This window comes from Tamandua tetradactyla, chromosome 22 (genome assembly GCF_023851605.1).
Source record: "Tamandua tetradactyla isolate mTamTet1 chromosome 22, mTamTet1.pri, whole genome shotgun sequence".
Taxonomy (NCBI): Eukaryota; Metazoa; Chordata; class Mammalia; order Pilosa; family Myrmecophagidae; genus Tamandua; species Tamandua tetradactyla.
Window position 1 is genome coordinate 28,207,529 of NC_135348.1, and position 24,059 is coordinate 28,231,587.

The 24,059-nt window shown below is 41.9% G+C and overlaps 1 protein-coding gene across 4 annotated transcripts in view; it reads left to right on the forward strand.

Moving 5' to 3' along the window:
* Nucleotides 1–24,059, forward strand: part of MAML3 (mastermind like transcriptional coactivator 3) — a 408,040-nt gene that overhangs the window by 280,707 nt on the left and 103,274 nt on the right. The window lies entirely within an intron of this gene.

Consider the following 24,059-nt stretch of genomic DNA (forward strand, 5'->3'; position numbering starts at 1 on the left):
AAAGAAGACAGAGGAAAGGATGAAGAAAAGGAAGCAAGGAAGGAAAGAAGGTAAGATGGATTTGTTAATAGTAAAATCTGTACTATTTGCAATTCAGTTAGAGCTCAGTCCCATGAACCTTTCTCTGGCCTGCCTTTTCATAGATTCAGAAAATTCCAAGTGTGAACTGTGAAAATTTTACTGAATGGTGTGAGAAAAAGCAGATCCACCCAGTCTCTTTATACTGTAGGTTTTCCCCTCACTTTTTCACTATCAAAAAGCTGTGACATGGATCAGTAACTTCCTAGGGGAAATCACACCATTTTCCTCCAAAATATCAAAATTAATTACCTCGATCTTCTAAATTACAGGATATCCTGATAAAGAAATGCATTAGGTATTTTTAAATATAGAAGATAAGGCCAGAGGCAAAAATGTTTAAATGGAGCTATGTTTTAAAGACTCTAACTCTAGAGAGGATCTCTATCCACCATCAAAAGTCATAAATTAGTGGCTATTTTTAATACCTCTTTCAATATAAAATAATATTTAAGCAATTATTAATGGATCATTTATTTCTTAAACTCTTCTCCTTTCAGATAAAAATGCTTAGTTTGAGAAGAGAGTCTGACTAGTAAAATAAAAATAAGGTACCAAGTTGCTTGTCATAATCTCTCACTCATTCAGCAAGGTCTCCACCAGGCAGGAAGGGAAATGAAGGCACAAAATGACCTCTCGGAGTCTGCATAGAAAGTCGATTGCAATGCTGGGAAGAAAGTGCTCCAGCTTCCGATTTTTTGTCACTGCCAAGCTGTCACGAATAACTATAAGAAAGTCTGCTTGGAGCTTTTCGAACTCGGTAAATTTCCTATTTATACAGCGTTGAGAATTCTCCCCACTTGCAAAAATAAATTCTAGACTATGGGGTTAAAGATCAACGATACCTTGATAAACCTTACTGTGACTCAAGATTTACTTAACTAACTGTAATTTTACTACTGCACAGATTCAATCTGTTGAGCAAATAAAAATCATTTTGAAAATGACCTACCTATGTATTTATTCAGTTTGTATTTCAGAATTATTATAATATGGGGCAGAAGGAGTTGGTGGTACCAATAAAACTACTATGTACCACTCACCATAGATTTATAAATGGGACCACAAAGAAGAAAATAAGAAATTACGTCATACAAAATTCTTTTAGTTCCGATAAGGTAAGCATCTGTTTCAAATCCAAAGACATGGAAAGGACTGAGATTTATTCAAAATAGGTTCTAGCTTTGTCTTGGCCTTAAGCCAGTACAGGGTCTAACTGCTAGTATCACTTACTGTGTAAGACCTGAGTACAGTCATGAAATGTATTTTGGAATTAACTGAAACTTTCTGACATCTATACATTCAGAAATAGGCTTGTCATACAGCAAACTGTGATTTGCTCACACTTATTTAAATTTTATAACTTCAGTTCCTACCTGAGTATCTCTACCAATTCAGACACTCAGACCTCTTCTATTTTCATTTTTAATTTATTTCATTCCTTTCCCATTGTTGCATTGTTGTACCTTTCTATGTACTCCTTTTATGACAACCATATGTCTGATTTTCCCCCTCTCTGTCACCCTCCCCACTTTTTCCCCTCCAGCTTCTTTCTGCTTTGGGGTGTCCTGTCTGTAGAAGGGTGCGCTGTTTATGATTCCCTATGCATATAGTCTGTCTTTGGTATCTACTCCTAAGATTGGATTATGTCTAAATAATTTCAGGAAACTTTAGGCTTGGGTGACGATTCAACTACAAAGTTAACACCTTTTATCTCTTGTAAAAAGTATAATAATAAGCAGAAACCCCTCCAGGATAAAAACGATACTGATGACACAGTTAAGGAAGGAAAGGAAGGTGAGTAAGTGTGAACCAGAATAGAACTAAACCAACGACAGGCATTGCCCAGCCCTCTGGCCTCTCAGTGGTGGCTCTCTGCCTCTCTGCTCACGAAGTCACCATCCCTCTGCTGTCTTGTGTTGTCATCCAACCTCATGTCATTCCACTATTGCTGGTCTGCATATTGGGGCTGTTTTCCCACAGTTACTTTATCATATCCATGCTGTCAAAGCCAGCGTCTCAAAGCAGGTCAAGCAGAACAGTGTGGCTGCCAACAGTGGTGAGAGTTGCATCCATGACATCCACGATTCATAAAATCTTTGTCCCCCCATCCATGACTGGGGGACAAAGATTTTATGAGACACTAAGTAGACGATTAAGAGCAGTATAAGCTGCTTTGACAGCCTAATTGTCACGACCGAATTCAGAATATATTAGCAGTGACTCTGAAGCCCATAAAAATATATACTGGGTCTTAAGGGACTGAAAAATCTACTCTGAGTGGAAGAGTATACCCAGTTTGGTATTGTAAATCCCCATACCATATCTGTGCCTAATGAACAAGATAAAGATACCAGTATGCCACCAACATCTAAACAGTGGCATCTAATTGATTTTAATCTTAGTTCAACAGTGTGACCAGAAGGATGTTTCAATTACCATCACCATATGGGATGCCCAGTGTCTGATTAGTAGGGATGGCTCCTGCGCTTCATTCTTTAAAACAACTGTTCATTATTCTGTAAGTTGCTGTCTCCCTGGATGAAACTGTGCCCCAACGGACACAAATAGTTGTGCATAGATGCTTGAAGGTGTTTAACGTGCAGCCAGAGTGCAGCCACAGTTTTGTAACGAGCTGGGTCTCCCATCAAAGGCCCCCCTAAAGCCAGTGCGGTAGCAGCTGCAGGCCTCCTCTCTAACCTCACCTCACTTATTAGTTGTGAATTTGATAAATGCCATCATGAAGAGCAATTGATTTATTAATTAGCTGATTCAGAATGTTCTTAGGACTCATTTGGGATATGGAGTCATTATAATTTAAAAATGTCAGTGCAGTGCAATAGAAGAGGGAAATGGCACCTCCCAAGGGCCCAGTGGGCAAAGCTTTTTCCTTTGGTGGGTGGGATTTTCCTCCGTGACTGTAATGCCACCCGCAGTCTGACGAGTGAGGCCTCAGGAAATGAGGGGAGGTGTCTACTGTGAAGGGGAGCTAGGTGCAGAGACCAGCGTGGGCCCCCGAAGAAGGAGACGGTTTGGGGTGTTATTAGAGATTGGATCGTGTTCCCCGCTAAGATATGCCCAAGTCCTAGCCCGAAGTCATGTGGGCATGAAGTCATTGGTTAGTTAAGATGAGGCCACACTGAATCAGAGTGGGCTTCAGTCCAATAGGACCAAAGGCCTTATAAGCAGAGTTAGTGTGGGCACAGGAAGAGGAGACAGCGGGAGACAGCCTGGGAGAGAGACAGCTATGTGACAGAGGCAGACTGAGCTAGGAGTGGCTGGCAGGCCACACCAGAACACTGCGGACTTTAGAGAAAGCAGGACCCTGCTGACACCTTGGATTTTGGATTTCTGGCCTCCAAAACCGTGAGACAGTCAATTCCTGTTATCAGGCCAACCAGTCTGTGGTCCCTTGTTACAGCAGTTCTGGCAATCTAAGACAGCTGCTAACTGGGCTAGGCGAGGTTACATCAGAAGACTCAAATGAATTAAAAAGCCTTAGGAGTGATTTCTAGAGAGATCCCACCTGTATATTATTACATACATCTGTGAATAGCTAGTCCATAAGTTTGTTCTGACAAAAGATTTGGTGAGCTGGAAAGGGGAAACACGAGTTAAAATTAAATTACCATGAATGTTTTTGCACTGTCCCTAAACATGGGTAATTTAGACCTAAATGTAAATTGACATTTTAATTCCTAATTTGGGAAACACTTGACTGTCCTGTACTGGGACTGGGTAGTAAATCTAAAGTCGTGATATATCACATTGGTGTGCTTTTTAAATATGAGCACCCATACCCAAAGAGGAGAAATGTCTTACTAGCATATTAACCATTGGACAAAAGATAGGCTGTGTGCTCTTTCGGTTGCATGCTGAATTCTACAGTACATTGAGAGGTTGGGTCTGGGAAATATGTCAGAACCCTAATACGAAATAGGCACGCAGGGAGCTTTGGGGAGGAACTGATATAATTAGTTATAGGTTTAGTCCTACCTACCTTTAGAGAAAGAAGTTGAAGAAAGCATCTGCATTTAACAAAAAGAGCCTCGCTTATTCACCGTATTAAAGTTCGGTGGTGGAAGAGGTCCACCAACAACCTGAACATTTCCTAAAGGATCCTGGCAGCTTGAGAAAAGTACTACAATAATTAGACCTTCCTGGCTTCTTGCACCGGCTGTGGCACTGAGTATCCTGAAGTGGAATGAGTCAGGAATTTAAAGGCAGATGGATCAAGGTGTGTATGCAACCCTAGTGGGCTGGCTCTGAGCAAGTTCATTTATTTCCATTTAAACCTCAGTTTCCTCAGTCTGTGCATGTGTGTGCATGCATGTATGTGTGTGTGTGTGTGTGTGTGTGTGTGTCAACAAATGCCTACCTCTTAGGAATTGTGAAAATGATTAAACTAGATAAGATATGTGCAAATGACTGGCACATAGTAGGTGCTCAGTAAATCCAAATCCCCCTCCTTGTTTTTCATATGCCAGTCAGTCCCTTATCTAGTCTGTACCTTAGTTTCCTTGTATATAAAGTGAGGCATAATAATGTCAACAAATATCTATCTGCTTAAAATTCTTCTGTTAAAAAGAAGGTATTTTAGTATCAATGAGACAATACTCCCCACCCTTTTTCTTTTTTTATTAATTTTTTAATTTTTAAAAAAAATATAACAACAAACAGACACAAACATTCTTAACATATGATCATTCCCCACCCCTTTTCACTCCCCTTTCTTGTTTGACATCTTTCAAGCCTCTTTCTTTAAATGAGAACTTCAAGCCAGTCTACAGTTACGATGCACGGGCAGGGCTGCATTTTGTGGGGGCTGTGAGTGTTTCCACTGCCATCACCAAAAGACTCCAGTACCCAGAGGACACCTTGTCTGCAAGTACTGCCCCCAACCTGCAGTGAACTCTGGACCTTTTATCCATCTTCTGGACATCTGGCACTACTGGGATACCAGGAAGAAAGGAGGTTGCTGGCCTTGGCCCTGGCCCTAGACAAATAAATGTGTTTGTCAAAGCCCTTTCCTGACATTGGCTGTCTCAAGTCCAGGTGGCATTGGGGAGGGTATTTAGTTCCCTTTATTGGAGGGAACATCAGAAACTCTCCGCTGCTCATCAGTGGGCACATACAAAAAGATTTCGTTAATGCAGCTGTTATTCGCCTTTTCATCATGCTAATGTGCAGCCTGTAAGAAATTTAACTTCCTACCATGGGCAGCAAGCAACACCTATCAAACAAAGCATTGTTTCTTCTCACTGTTGATAAGTGTGACTTGTGGAAGCCGCGATAGGATGCTCAATTTTATCTGCTAAGTGCACAACGCTTGTAAAAAACCAGCAGTGGCCTTGTTACCACTTGACATGACACTAGGTTTAGCTGTTTACATTGACACGCGGCTGCACCCTTTTAGAGCTGCAAGCAGAGGGTCAGATTCATTAGAGAGCATCAGCAACGATACTGAGGCAGCATCTGGTGGGATTCTCTGTGCTCTCCTGTTGAAAGCAGCAAGGCAAGGAATTTGCATCCTGCAATGGGTGATTTTTAATATTTTCCTTGCTTTGATAACTTGAGAACACAGTTTATTTTTCAGCATATGTGGAGAAGATGAGAGAGAAAGAAAGGTCTAGGCATAGCATTCAACCCAGTGATGAAGAATATATCCGGTATTGGTTTTCTCTTTGCTAATGGGTGACTCTTTGTTGTCCAGGAGGGCTGCAGAGAGGGAGTTAATTCAACACATGTCTTTCTTAACCTTACCAAACAATGCTGAGGGGAAGTAAACTTAGTGCAACTTTATACTGACTCCTTTTTTCCCTTATCCTATGAGTATTGCCTTGACAGAGTTAGTGATAAGACTTCCTATATATGATGCTTGAAGACACATATGTTTTGATTCCAGCTTTGTTATCCCTTTGGACTTTTAGGAAATAGGATGATAAGCAGTTCTTGGTCAGGAATACAGAAGGCGAGTGGAATGGAAATGATATTCCTGGATCTTTAACTCATTCTGCAATCACTGAGACCAGAAGAGTTGCTGATAACCTGGAACTGCTAATGCTCCCATGACATCAGGAGCAGGTGCTAGGCTTTCACTCTCCATAAAGGACTCCGTAGCCATGAAACTGTCTTCAGCAGGATGCACATGAAGGACACAGAGTTGCCTCAGTAGCTAACCGCAATGTTATTTGAGGGACCCTGGCTGCAGAGGGTAAGGAGAGAGACGCTCTGCAGTAAGCTTGGCAATCTCTGGCACCACTATGCCTTGCTAACATATCTCATGCCCTGTCCTAGCTCCTTTGTTTAACAGTTTGCAAAAGTTCCTCTCCACCTCTCTTTCTTTAAGGATATAAGGCTAGTTAGTACAAATCCCTGAATTAAATAATACACCTATTTTAAAAAGCAGCTACCACATATTCGGCCACTGGATGGCTTTGTGTCAAGAATATCCCTTACCAGGCCTTTTCTTCTAGCTGCTGCTGTTATCACTGCACAGTGAGTTTTCCTGGCTGAATGATTCTTATTGGGTGATGCCAGGAGGTATTTAGGCATTTTCCTAAAGCACCTGATATGAAATAATAATGCTCTGAAAAGTTTTATCAAGATCCAATCATTAGAATATCTAGTTTGCAAGTCCAGTATTGTCAACCTGACTTGGAATGCATCAGCTGCTCTTGGGAGAATTCCCATCCCATGAACTGTGTTTGTGTTTGCACTGTTTTCCCTCTATGCCCAGTACGTAGCAATCAAGACAAGATTGAAGGGCCGAGGAGCTATGGCTTCATGTAGTGGTTTGGTGTTTATGTGTGCTAGCCAAGGATCCAGTTTATATGCAGGTCTTTTCCAGGCCCTGGGAGGTTGCCAGGCGCTTCCATGCATAGGAGAGAGGTGTTCATGGTGGCATAGGACTTTTATGCAAGATTCTTTTCTATATTTAGGTAGCCTTAGTCACATTTCCATTCACCTGAATTCACTCAGAATAAGTCACATGCTCTTCTGGGGGTTTACTACTGGGTCAGAAAAGCAGGGCAGGTTGATTCTGGGTACTCACCTCTGCACCTTGCACCACCACCTTCACCCACAGCTCCACACCCTTGGTGCATCCCCCACCCTCTCCCCTGCATATCTACTATCTCCTTGTCTCTTCGCAGGTCATTTATAATCAGCAGTCATGGCGTACAGGCCTCATTAGTGATATAGCCATTCCTTCAGTGCTTCAGAAATAATCATTTAGAAAAATGCACAGTTTCCTTCCCTTGAGAGCCCATGAGTGATGAATTTATTTCAGTTTGGCTGGCTTGGCTGTCTCGCTCAGCCTTATTTCCATATTTATTTCAACAAACAATGTAGGGTGGGAACAAGAAAATACATGCTGGGTGTACACAACACACTGCATATCTGCTCCCAAACTAGATTCCTCTTGAGGAAGGTGTAAAAGGAATACCAACAAAAGAACCCTCCATTTAAAAAACAAAAAACAAATCCATCGAGCCAGGGTGGGGTACTGCTTAGCAGAAGATGAGGTAGCACGTGGTTATTTATATTTTAAAAAGGGTGGATAATATGCAAAGAGCCACCCATATGGCTAAGAAGTGGCCTCGAGGGCTTTAGCCCCTTGACCGCCTTGCTCTTGTAGGATCTGATTTACTTGACAGTGGACAACGTTGAACAGTCTCTGTGCCAACTGAGAGTCAGTACCTCCGTCTGATTCTCTTCAAGCAGGTGCCATTCCCTGTGATGACTTGGGAGGGGCCCAAGTGGGGACAGCAGACTGCCCTGACAGGACACCAGGGAGTTCTTTTTTTTTTTTCATGTAAAAACATTTTTTTAATTTGTACATTTAGGCAGTATCATTGTACACTCAAGGCATTCCTAGATGATGCCCTCTCAGTCTTTATCATCTATCTTTTCTTCTGGTTTCATTTGTGCCCCCAGCCCTCCTCCTTCTATCATTCTCACATTCAGCTTCATTCAGTGTACTTACATTATTGTGCTACAATTCGATAGCATTGTGCTATCCACTTCTGAATTTTTACAGAGTCCTGTTGCTCAATCTGTATCCCTTCAGCTCCAATGACCCAAAATCCACCCTATTTCTATCTCTTGATGGCCTCGGTTCTTAACTGAAATTCTCCAAGTTCATTCATTAATGTTAGTTCGTATCAGTGAGACCATACAGTATTTGTCCTTTCGTTCCTGCCAGAGGGTTCTTGATGGCAAATAGTGTCCACAGTGAGACATGCAGATGCCCCAGCCCCCTGGCTTCCAGGCATCTACCCTTGTAGAACTTGTCAGCTTATGGGGAATTTGTCTAGGACTTGGCAGTTAGGCCATCTGACTCTTTTAGGGTAAATATTTTTAAGTGACTTCAGCCAAGGGTCAGAAAAGAAGTCCTAGGAAAACTGCTTAGAACTATGTCACTGACACTGTGACAACCTTCCAGCAGCCACCTCACCATGTTAACATTGTCATTACAGACCAAAGAAGAGATGCACCCCACATCTGATTCTAGGGAGATGCTTTGAAAGTGGCAATTAGGATTTAATAATAATAGTAGTAGTAACAATAAAGGTCTTTCTCTTCCAGAGTGCCAGAAACTAGAGACTTCAGAACAGTATCTTCTCAAATAACACCATTTTTCTAACCAAGAATTTAGGCCATGTACCCATTTTACAAGAGAAAGAATAAGATATCAAATGAGCAGAAGAATCAACAGTAAAAAATTTTAATTCATGGAACTGAACAGCAACATTTCCAGAAATTTCTATTCTCAGGAACACATTTTACCGTGTTTCAGTTTTGCTAATTCTGCTGGAATGCAATCTATAAAAAACGGATTGGCTTTACAAAGGGGGTTATTAGGTTACAAATTTTACTGTTCTAAGACCATGAAAATGTGCAAATTAAGGCATCAACAAGAGGATACCTTCACTCAAGAAAGGCCGATCACATCTGAGGTTTCTCTGTCAGCTGAGAAGGCACATCTCTTGGTCCTTTGCTGCCAGGTTGCATTACTTTCAGCTTTTGATTCCAGTGACTTTCCATGTCACCTCTCCAAATCTCTATGACTTGGTTTCCTCTCTGCTCTTTTGTGTCGGCTCTGAGCTCTTTCTCTATTTTCTGTCTTTTATTCTCTTCTACAGGGCTCCAATAAAAGGATTAAGGCCTGCCTTGAATGAGTGGGGCCCCATCTCCATGGAAACAACCTAATCGAAGGGTCCCACCCAAACAATAGGGTCTGCCGCCCAAGATTGAAGTAGACAACCATGTTTTTTTTCTGGGGTCTGTAGCAGTTTCAAAGCAATACACTATGCAGAGAATTCCTTTTTATAAGAAAGACCTCTTGCTTGCCCAAAATTAATTCAATGAGCCGGAGTACTCAGGAGGAAGAAAAACATAAACAATATCTAGCAGATAATATCCTCTCCAAAATTAGTCTTCCAAATGATACTAGACAAGAGGGAATATTTTATAGGGTAAGGAGATATCTGTAGGATAGGGAAGAAACTGTAGGGAAATACTGCTGAACTGCATCATTTTTTTTAGAAATAACCCCAAAAAGAAAGTTAAAAATCTAATGCTCAGTTGAAAATTAACAGCAAATTCACATACATGCTAATATCACTACTAAGAGTAGCCTTGGGACCAAATGAAGAGATCCTTTAATAAAAGAGAGAGACTTGTCAGAGTGGCCTCAAGCTTCCTTGCTTTATCCTAGCAACAATGACCTGGGAAAAATCACAGGTCCAGTCTGGGCCGATCCCAACTGTGCCCTTTGGGGAGTGTAATTTAACATGGACAGATCCTTCAGCCAGATTACGCAGCATGATTTTCAGCTAATGTGGACAGTATAGAAAATCATCAGCCAAAATGGTTTTTATTATCCTTATAGTGAATAGTATTATAAAATAATTGTGTGATGTAGGAGAAAGTGCCTTCTCTTGCCCTACCTGAGAATTACTGAACTATTCTCTTATGGGAAAAGGGATTGTGTTGGGATTAGTAACTCTTTAGCAAATTAAAGGTCTGCAAGCACCTTCTTAGAGAAATAGTCAAATAGTAATAACAAAAATATTGTTTTGTAAGTGAGATTAATGATGTATTCCACCAAGAATAAATTTAGCCCATGCTCTCCAGCGTTCCTTGGCCTTTGGAGAAATGTGCAGGTGCCAGGAAGCTGGGAAGGGTCCCTTGTCATAACATCAAAGGAAGGCTCCAGCACTTTGCTAAGCTCCTGGGGCTTGCTTGCTGGAACTATTGTATGCCATTTTTAATTGGTAATCTTACCACCCTTAAACATGGCATTAAGATGGCAGAAGTTGATAATTGAATAAAGATGTCATCATTGTTGTTTTGAATCAGAAATGGTTCTCATAACAACCCTCTGAGGGTATTTCCTATCCCTAGCCTAACTCCTGCTCATGTAATCCTATACTGTATAGTCTGTGATTTTTATTGTATTGATGCATTTCTCCCCACTACCCTTTCTAGCTTTTTTCATCTACAAATGAGTTAGCAGATGATAGGATGTTGAAGCAGACAAATTGATTGAGTGGCTGAAATACAGATTTTTTTCTGGTCTCTCCAATACCTTCTTGCTCCTATTTGTATTTATCTATTTATTTTATATCTATTATTTTGGTGCATTTTATAATGTGGTTAATCTATAGATGCTGCTACAGAAGTAAAGAGACAAAATGGTACAATATTGGTGTCTTCTTACTGGTATTTTAGCCCTAGAGAGCTAAGGCCGCAAGGACCCCTGCCTTCACTGGCTTCTCTGACAAGCTTCCATTTAATCTACTCTCTCCTGGAAGACCCCCTCTTTGCCACCCTCTGGCTGAATCCTCAGGTCCCTTTCCCCCGAACCCCTTGACCTTCAAAAGTAAGCATGAAAAACATGTTCCTGAATATCAGCTTCCTTAAGTATAAGGCTGTTTTCTTTTCCATTACATAGGTGAAATTTTTCTGGTAATCTTTGCATTTAGATTTGCTTCTTTGGAGTCACAATAAATCCCTTCATCAAAATAATAGCTGACTCTTCTGTCAATGCATGAAGGAAATTTAGGGCCCATTTAGAAAAGTTATTTCAAACTTTGGTGAGAGGCAACAGGATGTGATTTTAAAAAAAATTCCCAAATGAGAGTTTTAAAGGCTGGGTTTGAGTCAAGGAGCTGGCACTTGGTAGTTACTCACTTTGCCTTAATGACCAAAGGTCCCTCATGAGTAAGAATGGGGAGCCTCCTTTCAGCCTTAAAATTCTGCTCCCAGTCTGTATCTGTACGTCACTCTCCACTTCTGGATGGACTTTTGAACTCAGTCATGGCCTAGTCACAGTTTTCTGGTTCATAGAAACCTACAGGTTCAGAGTCTAGAAGGAATGTGGCAAGGACTAAAATGAAATCAGTCTTAGGATCCCTCAAATGGTAAATGAAAGATAAACTCATGAACCTTTCTTCAGTCAGCAGTATTTATTGAGCATTTAGCACTTGTGACATGATACCAAGAGCCCTGAGTCGGATGAAGTGAGCACTCATTCACTACCAACACAAGGTCAGAAATATATCTAGACACACAACCAAGAATACTTGCATGCACTGCTGGTACACCATCGCTGAGCTGGGACGAAGGGGTCGCCTCTCTCCCTCAGTCTCTGCTCTTAGTGAAAAGGTTCATTTAGTTAAACCCAAATGAGCTAAGTCTCCATATGCAAAAACACTTACCATGAGAAGTGAGGCCTCTTGTCTTATTCCCCTCTCTATATACCTGGGATTTTTGCCAGAGCTTGCTTCCTCAGCCAACCAGAAATCTATCAGCAGAACATGAAGGAATACCTAGGACTCCTTTAAGATTACTTTTCCCTTGTGAACCGAACAAAATTAACTTCTTTCTGTTAGCATAAAATCAGGGCCTCACACCCTTTCATGTCTTCACCCCCTTTCCTTAACAATGCTCAACTTCTCACAATGGCTTTCCTTTGCTGACCAATTATATTACATCTTTGCAACCAATATAGAGTTGTTAAAATCACTTGGACTCAAAATTAGGTAAATTCCTAGAGCGATTATCTGTAGTGCTTCGTGTTCAGCTACCTCTGCCATATTCCACCTTCCCCCACCTCAGCCTGTCCTGAAGGGCTGGGCAGCAGCGTGTGAAGCAGAGTATTTTAAAGCCTTCTACGGCCTGGCTGCTCTCCAGGGAATCCGTGTCATTTGGGAACTTGTTAGGAGTACAGAATTTCAGGCTTCTCTCTGGACCTGCTGAATCAGAATCTAGAGTTTCACACAGTCCTGGATGATTCCTGGAGAAGTGCTGTTTAGAACTGGTACTGGCTGGTCTGGGATTCCCAGGCTGCATCGAGGGCTGGCCACTCGAGTGTCCAAGAGTGGGAACCGGCTCTGTCATGCAAGTAGAAATTACAGGGTGACCCTCCCCTCCAGAGAGCTGTTGGACCTTTTTCAGGCCTGCAGTTTGGACCCTCAGGATACAGCATTGTTCCAAGAGGAAGAAATATCATGTTTAACCACACTAGAAACCCATAATATCATCAGTTGTGTTTAATATAGATTCCAACAGAGGCGTGAATCCTCTGGCAGAAAGTTTTTTGTGCAGGAATGAAGATAAGTTTCCTATTAAAACCCACAGTGGATTGAAGACTTATTTCAAAGTAGCAGTGTTCCGTATTTCCCATTTCTGTTTCCCTTGTACCTGTCACCAAGTTACATAAGCCATCTTGGATTTTTGCGAGGCTGAAGTTTTAATGTCAGCCCAGAGCAAGGGAACATTCTCCCCCTTACACCCCCACCCCCACCCCCAGCTTCTTTCACTGATTTTCCTCTTCTTAAAAATCCTGGGTGTAGATTTCTTCAGAAAGGCCCCTCCCCACTCCCCGTCTGTCGGACATTCTGCTCTAATGCCCACTCTCCGTGTGAGAATGGATGCAGCTATTTACGTTTCCAAAGAGTTTCCGGGAGGACACCCCAGCCAGTCACCGCATTCTAGTTCTGACCAGCGGCCTCTTTTCCAAGCCCCTAGAGAGGGAAGCAGAGGGCACGTCTAGTGGTATGTCCCCAACGTACAACCCAGGAGTAATGATGATGGAAAACTCCAAGCATCCAGCCCCTGGCACTGCAGTCTTTGAATAGGAAGTGAAAAGCAACAGCTGTGTGAACAAATGCTTTCATCTTAAACTTGGGGCATCTAAAGTCAGCGTCGAAGCACTTATTTCTCATCATTTTCCTTCCACGAGGCCCGTGACTGTCTCGCCGGAAAACGTTTTCTCTTTGGTTTTTCTCCTGTCCTTTCTCTTTCCCCTTGGCTGCTCCCCTTTCCTCCTACTCCAGCCTCTCCTCTCTGCTTCCCCACTCCCCAAATCGAACATGTACAGATTTTACGGTTCACTGGAGAATAAGTGGCTGTCATTTCACAGACGGGCCAGGATGTAATTAGCCACAATGCATCGGAGTAATGGAACAGATGTCTCTTTGTAAACTGAGTTTGCTGCTGAGCTCTGCCTGCCTGTGACCTGCCGACTGGTCCAAGCTGGGCCGCGTGCTCCCCTCCCCTCTCCTTCACGTCTTCCTCTGGCCCCTCTCTGGGCTCCTAAGCCAGAGAGGCTGGGCCAGCTTGAGTGTTCGTGTGTTGAATGTTTTTGTTTTTTTTGCCTCTGGCTTCCCCTGCTCATTTCTGCTGCTGGTGCCATGAGGAAGAGAGAGTGAGCTGAACCTACATTTATTGAAGTAGTCATTCACAACAGAAAAGGTGATACCCCTCTTATGAGATAATTGGCAGTTTCAAGTTGCACTTATTACTGGATGATAATACACCAGCAAAATTAGAAATTACTGTGATACTCTCTGGCCTGGTGTTGTTTTTCTTAACTAGAAATAAAAGAGATGTGTCTCCTTTCTTCCAGGGTTATTATTTAATAGTTTAAGAGGAAGAACCCGCACTGGTCGTAGAAAAACGGTATGCACCAAAATATCTACACTTACACTTACTGCCAGATAACTCTTAAGGATATTTGTTCCCACAGAATATATAATCACGTGGACCTCTGCTTTCCTACGTGTTTCATTTTAATATGAAGAGCTTCCCTTTTTAAAAAAAAAAAGTTTTAAGAAATAACTTTCATGCATCCTTACATTTGAGGCTGAGAGTTTCATAAGAAGATACGAGGCAAAATTCCTGCAGGTAGATGAATACCGGAGTAAAGGGTGGGAACACAAGGTCTACCCACTGGGGAGAAATGAAGGGCCTAGGAAATGGAGTGAGGAGAGGTTGACTATACTGTACTTTTGTCACTTTCCTTCCCCCTCCAGGGGCATGAGAGCTACAGACAGAAAAAGCATCCAACTCCTCCCTCAAACTTCCTTCACATTTAAGGGAAAACAATCTTTACCAAAACATGTGCGGAATCAACCCACAGGATGGTGCTGGCCCTTTGTTCCTCAGGAAATCATGTTCAGTTTGATTGATTTTTTTTTTTTCTCTGAGCCACATGCTCAGAATCTCAGCTTTGGTCACGTGCCCGAGAAGGCCATCTCACTCTCAGGTCTACAGTTACGCTCCCGGGTATTTATCTTTGTTGGGCTCTCACATCAGTCACTGGAATCAGTAGAGTATCGTCCTCTTGGTCAGAGATAGAAAATGTTGCTACATGGCATGTCTTCATCAATAAATAGGGAGCAGTGTATTTATCGTATCGGTAAACTGATCACAGTGAGACACAGTGTCTCATTCCAAAGGCTCTAATCAGGATCTTGGCTGTCCATTTGGGACCTGGTGTCAGGGACTCTTAAAATGTTTGAATTCAGTTATTTTTATGTTAATCTTTTAGGTGTTGATTATTTTCCTAAAACAGAACTGAGGTCCTTCATTTGCTTTAAAAATCATTAAAAATTTTAAAACAGCAACCTAAAGTTAATTTTTACTCTGAGGATTTTATAATAAATACTAGGTGGAAATAGATCTCTGGTGTCTGAAATCAATACTTACAATGGTTTAGCAACAAGTAATTGGAAACCTCCTTACCATGACCTCATTGATGTCCCTTGCTTATGAAAGTTGAAACCCCTCCTATTCTCCGAGGGACTTCTGTGGTCATAATTGTGTCATTGGTACAAATTTGAAAGAGAAAATGTCTCATCTGGTGCTGATCTCCTTAGAAGATCTCCTTAGAGTGTTCTAAGCACTCCACTTGGCTTTTGTTGTTTGGTTTCATAGCTCAAAGGAATCCTTTGTATCCTCAAAATACATTATAATACCTCACTGTTGGTATAACTATTTCTAAATGATTTCTGCTTCCTAATTAATGCCAAATAGTGATCAATCTCTAATTTCATAAGAGGTCGGTAATTACCCATGGGGTCATATTTCATGTCTCCTTGAGGAAAGGAAGAGAAATTATAGGATCAGGGTTTTTTAAGGGTTTTTTTATCCCCCTCAAAAACTAGCATTTAACATGAACTAGATTTCCAGAGATGTAAATTATATGGCATCTTTGGTTGTTTTGATATTATAGATATCTGGTACAGCCAGAATGTATTGGCATTTTGCCCAATCTTCAGGTAGAAAGGATTTTCAAGGTCAGTTAACTCAAATTCTTGCCAAAAGCAGAAATCTCCTCCAAAACCTCCTTGACAGGAATTGGCTGCCGACTTGTGCTTGCAACCATTTTCATTTTTGGATACAGAATTATTTGAGAGTCCTTCCTTGTGTTGAATTGAAATTTATCTCCATATAACCTCCAACTTGTTCTGTAAGCCACATTTAGAGAGCTAACAAAAGCTTTCATATTTCTTAATCTTCTCTTTTCCAATGTGAATGTTCACAGTTTCTTACACTGTCCCATTCCTTATATTAGCATGATTTTCTGACCCTTTGCTGCCAAGATTTTCCTCTTTCTGTCATGTTTATAATACCTAATATCCTCTTTAAAATGAGATTCCCAGATCTGTATACAGTATTCCAAATGTGATTTGACAAATGCAGGCTACAATAGGAGTTATCACAACTTGTCTGCAGCCTAAAGTTGCTTGCATCAATTAAAAACCTCAAGGCTCTTAACATAAAGCATATTTAGACAAGATTTTTCCAGTGCAATACATTAAGCAGTTAGTTTTTGTGAACCTATGCATTCAGGCTTTAATATTTACCTTTTCTGGCCTGCTAAGATTTTTTTTTCTTTCAATTGTCATTCTTCCTGCTTGCATGTCATTATACAAATCACCGATATAAATGAGAAGGGAATTCACTCCTTCAGAGGTTGTCCAGCGTTGCACAATAGGGTCCACAGCCTGGATATGTCATACACATTCATCACCTGCCCCCGTCAACCTCATAGCCTCATCTCCTTTCCCTCTGTCACACATCCCCTGGAATCCAGCCACAGAAGTCCCTCAAACACAAATGCCCTTCATGTCTTTTCATGTAGACTCTTTCTCTGCTTTACTGCTTTTTTCTCTACTGTATCTAAATCATAAACTTCTACTCGTCCTTTAAGACTTAACTCAAGAATCACCTCTTCTGCAAGCATTCTCTGGCCCACTTTCAACCTTCCTTTCCTTGAACCCCCTACTCATCACTGCTGTTGCGACACGTACCACTTTTTATGTTGTATTTAACGATGTGTTCATTTGCTTGGCCCCCCTACTAGCTGATAACTCCTTCACAGTCAGGATTCTGTTTAATTCTTTCGTTCCACTGTCTCGGACAATGCCTAATATTTAGAAAGATTATATACGACCATGATATCTATAGAGGTCATCTGATACTTAACTCTCTTTGTTCAAAGGGAACCGGTAAAGAAGTTTTTCAAATGCTTTGTTCAAATCAAGATACTCTGACCTGTTAGGGTAGGAATGCTCTCACTGTTTTCCTCGGGCAGCTGTAATAAGGTCTCACAAACTGGATGGCTTAAAACAACAAGAAGTTATTGTCTCACAGTTCTGGAGACTAGAAGTCTCAAATCAAGGTATGGGAAAGGCCGTGTTTCCCCTTAAACCTGTAGAGGAGAATATTCTGTCCCAGGCTTCCAGCCTTTTGTGATGGTGTGCTGGCAATCCGTGGTGTTCTCTGCCTTGCTAGGCTTTTAAATCCCTACTATGTGCAAACCTGTCAAACAAATAACAATTTCATAGCACTGTAACAGCTCTGAGTATAAACAGCAGACGACATGATGCTGAATTCTTCAATTATGTACTCACTTTTCCAAGAGTTGACATACCACCACCATATTTATCATCAGTTAAATTTCCCTGTATTAGCTACTTGGAGTAATTTTTGAAGCAATCAGCTCGGTTCAAATTGCCATAGGAAACCACATAATCTTACCAAATAGAATTATTATCAGCAGGCATCATCCTCATCAATTCTTTATTAAAGACTCATTTGTCAAACCATCCTAAATTGTAGCTTAGAGTAAGTCATTTATAACCACATTTTGGAAATATGCACATTATATTTCCATTTCATAAATATGTTTTATTAGTAATGAGTAGTATAGTATTAGATTACTGTTAGTATTCTCATCATGGTTTGGAAAAGGTTTAACTGACAAAGATATGGGATTGGAAAACGAAATGACGCTGGACATATTCCTTCTTGGCCAAATTTATTTCTCTCTCTCTCTCTCTCTCTCTCTCTCTCTCTCTCCACTGAAACCACCCATTCCCTATTTCCTTTCCAGAAACCATCAGCCGCCAATATCTATTGGTGAAGGTCATTGCCGGGAATCTTTTTTTTTTTTTTTTAGCAAGTCGTGGTGCCACCAGACTCCTTTTCTGGTTGTGGTAACCTAAACTGGTATTTGAAATTCAGAGCCATTTTTTCAGTCACCCTTCCGGTTTCTTTTTTCTGAGAACTTACAGCTGCGTCCTTTCCACTCTCTAATGGAGCCTCATTTTTCAGAAGGGCAGGGATGCTGGAGAGCCCTGGGCTGGGGAAGCTACCTACAAGGTCACACCCTGACCGCCAAGGGCAGAGATTATGCTAACCTGGGCCACTTCCAGCCCCACTTTGCCCAAACTTTTGCTGCATGGTTTGTTTGGGGGGGTTCGTACTTGTTTGTTTACTTGTTTGCTTTAATTAGAGTTTCAGGTTCTCTTCCTTCTCATCCTCAGCCCCTGTAGGAGCCTACCAATGTTTTTCTTCCATTTTATTTGAATGATGCCTTTAGTTGCTTCCTTATGTCATCTTCTGTGAGATAGGTATTCTTTCTGTTACTTTCCATAAACATTCAATTCTTATATATATTTATATATTTTAGTCTTCTGGTTTCCAAGGGCTAGACTCTTTCTGTGATGGTGTAATATGTTTCTGCAAAGGCTGCTTAAGGTGTGCTCTGAAGAAATAAACCAGTGACCGCATTTGTGGATGTTTTGCTAACACAAAAGAGCATGGATTTGTGTTTCAGCCTGAGTGACACAGTTCTGGACAGCTTAAGTCTGAAGTGGCTGGCTGTTCCCTAACAGCAGGCAATTACGTTGCACTCGGGGAGCCTCTCGCAGGCTGTTCTTATGCAGATAGTTGTCTGAGTGAGTGGGAAGAACATCAGAAATATGTGAGACATGTGACTTTCCCTCAGTGATCGACTGTCCGCAGTCCTGTCTAATTTCCAAGGCCACTGGTCTTCCTGTACTTAATGTTTTGCTCTTCAGGTGTCTTTCCCAAGCTCCCTAGTTATGGGGTTCATGTTCATAAAAGCCCCTAACAAGGCCATTCATCCGGCAGGTGGATAATTCCCATGTGAATTTTTAAAAAGTAGGCACTCTATTGAACGAAGCATTAAAAGACTCGTCCCAAGGGGGTTCATACTGTGAAGAGAAAGGAATGTTTACAGGCACTCCTTGTGGCATCAGCTAGTGAGGTAGCCCACGCCAGCTTTCCAGAGTCTTAGTAAGGCTTAGCCTAAAATGGTATGGGGGAGGGCACTGACCTGGGGTGTTCCTGCTGAGGGCTACCAGCCAAGGCTGTTCAGTAACAAAGGAACCAGGAGCAGGTTCATCTCAGGTAGGAAGGAAACTGCTTCTCAATCAAGCAGTCCCTCTCTTTGAATCAGAGACCTGCCCTCCGTGGTGGAGAGAACAGCGTGGCTTAATTTGGAGATCTGTGGTGGATGCCACTGCTTCCCACACCTCCTCCTGGGAAAGCTGGCAAGGGGTACAAAACCAAGCCCAAAGAGATACAGCGACCCGGGTGACAAACGAGGATTGATGTTACGCGGAGAAGCTGTAATGACCTTATCACGGCAATCGTTCTAGAACCCCCATCTCTCCTTTCTTCTCCCTTCACATCTGGTTATCTGTTGTTCTGCATTGCCAGTGCTTGTTTGAAGAGCTCACAGCACTCGCAGGTATAAAAGAATGTGCAACTTTTTTTTTCCCCTCTCCTCTTCCTTGAAGTCATTGTCTATATTTAGGTCAGTGACGTGATTTGAGATGTTGATGTGTTTTGGATCTCAGCTGAAAATTGTCTCTCCGGATGTGGGGGGAACGGGGAGGCTCTCATGGCACCGCCTTGCGCTCCGGTGCCTTGCAGCTGCGCGGGGCGGGAGGACGAGCCCTGCCCGGGTGCCCGCAGCGCTCTGCGCCCACGCTCAGTGCCACGCACCGCGGCCTGGCCCCGGAGCCTCCGCCGGGAGGGCGGAGCTGCCTCCAAACAGACAAGACGGAAGGAAGGTCAGAGGAAGTTGCTTTATCCTGTACCTGGAATCCTGGCCCCTGAGCTCTGCTCTATCAAGTAGCAATGTGGCCCTATAAATCCTGCCCACAAAGGAACTGCGCCTTTTTAACATGCAAATGTTCAGTCAGAAAAGTAAATAGACATCTCTTCCTGCGGGGAGCGCGGAGACAATCACAGCAACCCCCACCCCACCCCGACACCATTTCCTTTTCCTCTTCCCATTTAAGAGAAAGAAATTATGATTTTATTGTCATTCTTTCTTTTTTTTTTTTTTTTTTAGGAAGGAGGGGCTTGTATTGCTCTTAAACTACTGTCTTCTACCCCAACTTCCTCCCACCTGGATAGGCTTCATTAATTTGATAAGCAGACACCAAAAGACAGAGTTGGGGGACAGGGAAAGGCAATGCAGAAGGGGCTGCCTAGGGGCTGCCCTGAGGTTTTAGAAGATGAACTGCTAATGATGTTGAAGACATACCTTTTCAGACTGCCTGGTCCCTCTGGAAAATCAGGGCCCTTTTTCACTTATTCTGATTGTACTGTGAGAACTGAAAAATAGGGATATGGCAGAAATGGAGGGGAATGTTTATGGGAGGGGGGTGGGGGTGGTAAGTAGACAGATGCGTCCCTGAGGAGTGACAGTGCCTCAGTTACACAGCTCCGGAGGGGCCTTTTCTTTAACAGAGGATCTGATGTTGTCATGCTGAAGAGTCAGAAACTAATGGGGGGAAATAGATTAATTCTCTGGGTCATTTATTGAACAGTCTGGCTTGATACTTACAAACTAGTGAAGTTAGTGCAAATTGGCGATATGAATATTTTCAACATCTGTGACCCTTGAATTCAAATCAAGTAGGAAGCAAACCACCGGACTTCTGACATTTCCGAAGCATGAATCTTGGCTAGCCCTTGCTCTTCTTCTAATGTGTGGAAGCTGATTATACGTAAGGTAGTCACATGTGTAATTGCCCAAGATAGTCCCAGTTTATGCCAGTTGTCCTGGTTTGGGTGAAAAATTATATATATATATACACTAATTATACCTCTCAGCAACTGGGAGAAGCTGAAAGATCTCCAGCGTCAGTATGATTTTATTTTTATTCTCTGTTCTCTTACATACTTACTTTCAAGATCATTCTCATACATTTACTGAAAACAAACGTCCAGGGCATTCTGAGGATAGAAAGGCATTTAAACTAGGATTATTTCTGATTTTTTTCAATGGCAATATAAGCAGTTAGCAGGGTTTTTTTAAATGTACTCATAGATATTCTTAAATTACAGATCAAAATCATACACTGGCTCTTTTTGCTTCTGAATATATCTCGAGGTGGGAGTGTTATTGGTCTTCATTATTTAAATGCATACAAAGCACGCACACAGACCCCATTCTCACCCCACCTCCAAAGTTTCTGCTTTGGTAAATATTTTACTTCCTCAATTTTTATCAGTGATTTTGGGCAGCGTTGGAGACAACTCTTTGTGGACACTAGGAGCTGCTCAGAGTTTGAAGGGGTAGGGAGGTAAATATTTCCATTAAATGAACAGGTCCTGGCTTGTGGATTTATCAATTAATCTAAACTTAGAATGGTTAACAAATATCCATTCATTAAACAAGTATTTATTGAGTATCTATTGTGTGCCAGTCAGGGTTCTAGGTGCTTAAAATATACCAGTGGACAAATAAAATAAAAATCCATGCTCTTGATGAGGTTAAATTCTGGAGGACAGTAAACATAATAAGTGTAAATTATATAGCACACCAGGCAGTTGTAAATGGGAGAAATGAAAAGTGGAGCAGGATGAAAAGCATGAAGTGAGGATCCAGGGCAGCAGGCTGAGCTGCTGATACCTTAAACACCACCCGGTTCAGCTCCTACCCTGGGACAGACTAGCACAGGCAAGCCCTGGGGACAGATAGGCCAACAAGAATGTCCAGACACACAGAAGCTGCAGATGGGTGAGAGGTGTGGATAGATAGCAACAACAGTCTGTAATTTTGTTTCCCTAGCCCTTGCAGCCACAACCACTGACACCCTGTGTGTATTTCCACATGTGAGTGCCGGGTAGGGGTGGGAGAAGACGGTTGATACAGGTCATAGTCATAGCATCATACTGTGCAGCTATTAAAATTTGGCTGAGCGTGGGAATGGCAAGGGATCATTTATGGAGGTTCTAAGAAGGACTAAACCAGCATTATGAGTTCCATAACACCCAATGAAATTCCAAGACAGAGCTACAGAATTTCCAAGCATACCCTCTCTGTGGTCTATTTTTTTTTCCCCTCCTTGCATGTGTTCCGTACTTGAAGCTAAATAGGAAGGATGAAGGTTACTACCCTACCCCCAACTCCCTGCCTGATTTTGGAAGACTTCTGAGAGAGATACTAAACCAGCTAATTCTGAGGACCAGGGCTGTGCTTCATGCGTCACTGTAAAGATGGTGGCATCGATGTGTTGACAAAAAGATACAGTTCTAACTCTCCTTCTCCACTCCTTACCTGAGACTGAAATTAGGATTCCTGGCCTACAGCACAGATAGTTGGAGTGGGCTGCACGGCCCAGCACAGGCAGCTGTCCTACAGAAATCCTGACGCCTGTGTGGATTGCTGGAGTTGCTTTGATTTTGTTTCTAGTCAGAGAAAGGCAGGAACGAAGTCAAAAGAAGCCCTATTTCTTGTTAGTGGTCAATGAAAGGGAGGGATAAAGGGCGTGGTATGTATGAATATTTTTCTTTTTATTTCTTTTTCTGAATTGATGCAAATGTTCTAAGAAAGGATCATGATAATGATTATACAACTATGTGATGATATAGTGAGTTATTGATTATATACCAAGAATGGAGGGTTCATATGGTAAGAATATTCTTATTTGTATGTTATGTTTAAAAAAAAAATTTTAATCGAAAAAAAGTGTATAGATATATATTCAGGGCAGGCCACGGTGGCTCAATAGGCAGAGTTCTTGCCTGCCATGCCAGAGACCCAGGTTCATTTCCTGGTGCCTGCCCACTGCAAATAAATAAATAAATAAAAGAAGCCCTATTTCTGATGGAGAAAATGATGGGCTTTGCAGAGAACAATTACACCACCAGAAACGCCCTGCCCATATGTCCAGGGCCAGTAAACGAACACCCAAGACCAAAAGCACAAAGGTTGATTCTGCCTCTAGCAAACCTGTCCAGAGAGGCACAGTGAGGCTGGCAGGAGGCCTGATGCCCAGAAAGCTCCCGTGAGAAACTCTGTGCTCAGTTCACAAAGAAGGAGAGCAACTCAAACAGCAGTCTTCTTGGTCGCCTAAGACCTCAGCTCTCCCTTCTATGCCACAGTTTATTTTTATTATTCTATTATTATTATTATTATTATGACTTTCACTTGCCTTGCCAACCAAAAGGCCTAAGAAAGCTGTGTGAACTTTATAAACGCTTCATTCCAAGTAAATGGTTTATTTCTTGTTTCATCTTTTCATCAAATATTGAAGTTCTGCAAGCAGTTGTGAGCACGGAATTAATAATCTTAAAAAACAGTTCTTCCTGGATGATTCACCGGGTACTCTACCAAGTATTTCATATTATAATCCTCACATATCTTCTGAATATAGGCACTTTTATAGACATTGTATAGGTGAGAAAAATGAGCCTTGCGCAAGGTTACCCAGCCACCATTAGAGTCAGGCTTTGCACTCAGAAATGCAATATTCTAACACCCAGGCCAAACACCCTGCCCCTTCTGCTACTTCCAACCTCTGCTGTTGCTCTGGTTGGTATGTGGTAGGAAGGCATGCCTTGCAACAGGGCCCTGCCTACTTAGATTAGCTCGTTGCCCAATGTGTGTTTTATAACATTTGCCAATAGACATTTCATCTAATTAAACTGAAACTCAGTGATCAACTCCATTCAGGCAGAGACGATATCCTAACAGTAGATATACCTTGATGAGAGAAGTTGTTGCTTCCAATCAAATCAGCAGTGGGTTTTCTCATAGAAAGAGTCAAGCTGTGTCACCAAACATTTACAAATGGATAATGAGCATAGAACAGTTTGGCAGTAGGTAGAGAGGTTCTTAAAAGTGTTCCTATCCCCTGATCCAGTGAGGCTGGCAGGAGGCCTGATGCCCAGGAACACAATCAGAGATGTGATAAAAAAAAATATTTGCATAAGGATGTTCAGTGCAGCATTATTTACAGTGGTAAAAAATTGGAAAAAAAAGAATTAAATGAACCAAATGTACAAGATTGGTTAAATAAATTATAGTGCACTCAAATGAAAGAATATTTCACAGCTGTTAAAATGTCTTAGAA